This window comes from Cebus imitator, unplaced genomic scaffold, assembly GCF_001604975.1.
Source record: "Cebus imitator isolate Cc_AM_T3 unplaced genomic scaffold, Cebus_imitator-1.0 Scaffold129, whole genome shotgun sequence".
Lineage (NCBI taxonomy): Eukaryota > Metazoa > Chordata > Mammalia > Primates > Cebidae > Cebus > Cebus imitator.
In genome coordinates this window covers 3,614,391-3,616,963 of record NW_016107444.1, presented here as the reverse complement: position 1 = coordinate 3,616,963, position 2,573 = coordinate 3,614,391, and positions in this window count along the sequence as shown.

Sequence of the window (2,573 nt, the reverse complement as noted above, 5' to 3'; positions counted from 1 at the left end):
ACCCCACCGCACGGGATCCTAACACTCCCCCCAAGAAAGCAGGCGACCCCAAACTTCAGAAACGTCAGTACCGGGAGCGAGAGGCTGTCGGGACAAGTTCTTTAGGGCAGAAAAGAGGCTCAGGCCTCGGTGGCAAAAGGCTGGACCCGGGCTCCGGAAGCCCGCGCAGCCACCTGGGCGGCTTCGGCGAGGCCCAGCTGCCCACGGTCCGGGTGAAGGAGGAGCGGGCCGCCATCGAGGCCACGTTCGGGGCAAGGGGGGCGGCGAGGAAGCCGGCGCCGGGCGGACCTGGCACGTGGAAGCGGCTGAAACCGTCGCTCTGCCGAACACCGGAGCTGGCGGCTAACGAAAGGCCGGACCGGAAGCGCGAACGCGAGCCCGCGCCCCCGGGCCGCTCTAGGCCCCCGGAGGCCGTCGTCTCGGTCGCCCCGCGGCCGGCCCCTCCCGCCGCTCACGGCGGGCGCGCCCTGCGGAAGAGACCGGGTTGCGGGGCCGAGCGTTCCGCCGGGCTGAGCGTTCCGCGCCGCTCTAGCCCGGCCGCCCGGGGCGTGTCACCGACCGACGCCGCCTGGCTCTGCCCAGACCTCGGCCTCTCCGCACGAGTGGGGCCCCAGCTCCCGGGCTGAGCCTCGGCTTTGGCCGCCTTCGCCCCGTGGCTGACCTGAAGCCTGGGCGGTGGGGGTGACGAGAACGGCGCCTGCCGCGTCATCTCCAGGAGGCCCAAGCCCGGGATCCTGCCCCGGACCTCCGCGGGCCGTCCCCGGGAAACGTGGTTTCCACTCGCCCTTTCGGCGCTCTCCCTTCCAAGGACCCAGATGTGCGTGGAGCCTTTTAGGACAAATGGATTCAGCAACCAGAACGCCGGCGGCTGCAGGCATCCTCTGTGTACAGGACATGCCCTGTTAGAGGATCTTGGCCTGTGTGGACTTTGGCAGGACACCCTGAATTCTTATATTGAGCTTTTTCCAATCACAAAAATTCGTAGTTAGAGCTATTTTTCTGCTGGGTAATTGGCACTTAAATTACTTAACTGTTAACACTGGCTGAGATGTGTATGTCTCCTATCTCCACAAATAAAGATCTGGACAATCCCTTATGGTCTAATTTTTGTATTTTCAGTAGAGATGGGGTTTCACCATGTTGGTCAGGCTAGTCTCGAACATCTGACCTCGTGATCCAGCCGCCTCGGCCTCCCAAAGTGCTGGGATTACAGGTGTGAGCCGCCGCGCCGTTCCACCAAATATATTTTCATATGTCAGCAAAGAACTGGACATTTGCCATTTATTACTACAAGTATCATACATTATTAAGTACTTATGGCATCAAAAATAGGAAATTTTTAGATGCATCTGAGGAAAAGTGTGAAGGATCTGTACAGTCAAAATTACAAAACATTGCTGAGAGAAACTAATAAGTATCTAAATAAGTGGGGATATCTACTGTGTCCATGGGTCAAAAGACTATAGTTGTCGATGCTCCACAAATTAGTCTTTATCTTCATGCAAGCCCAATCAAACTCCCAGGAGGTTGCTGGGCACAGTGGCTCACAACCGTCATCCAGCACTTTGGGAGGCCAAGGTAGGCGGATTATGAGGTCAAGAGATTTGAGGCCATCCTGGCCAACATGGTGAAACCTCGTCTCTACTAAACATACAAAAATTAGCCGGGTGTGGTGGCATGTACCTGTAGTTCCAGCTACTTCAGAGGCTGAGGCAGGAAAATCGCTGGACCCAGGAGGCAGAGGTTGTACTGAGCTGAGATGGTGCCACTGCACTCCAACCTGGCGACAGAGTGAGACTCCAAAAAAAGAAAAAAAAAAAAAAAAAAATCTCCCGTGAGGTGTTTTGTAGAAATGGAAAAACTGATTCTAAAGTTCATATGGAAATGCAAAAGATCTCTAATGGCCAAAACACTTTGACAAAGAACAAAGTTGGAGAGCAAACACTATATGACTTCAACCCTTATTAGATAACTACGGTAATTAAGGCAGTGCCTTAATGGCATCAAGACAGACATACAGATCAATGGAACAGAGGAGAATCTAGAAATAGACCCATACATATATGGACATCTGAGTCACAACAATGGTACAAAGGCAATTTGGTGGAATAGCTTTTTCAAAAAATGGCGTTACGGGCCAGGCATCAGTGGCACAGACTTGTAGTCCCAGCTACTCTGGAGGCTAAGGCAGGAGGATCATTTGAGACCAGGAATTCAAGGGTACAGTACACTGTAATCATGCCTGTGAATAGCACTGCACTTCAGAAACATAGTGAGCCCCATCTCTTAAAAAAGAAAAAATGGTGCTACAATAGGACACTTATATGAAGAAAAAAAATTTAGATCCATGTCTCAGACAAAGATTAACTCAACAGATGACAGAATTAAATGTAAAACCTAAAACTAAAACTTCCGGCCAGATGCGGGGGCTCACGCCTGTAATCCCAGCACTTTGGGAGGCAAGGCAGGCGGATCACTTGAGGTCAGGAATTCGAGACCAGCCTGGCCAACATGGCGAAACCCCAACTCTACTAAAAATACAAAAATTAGCCAGGTGTGGTGAAATGCGCCTG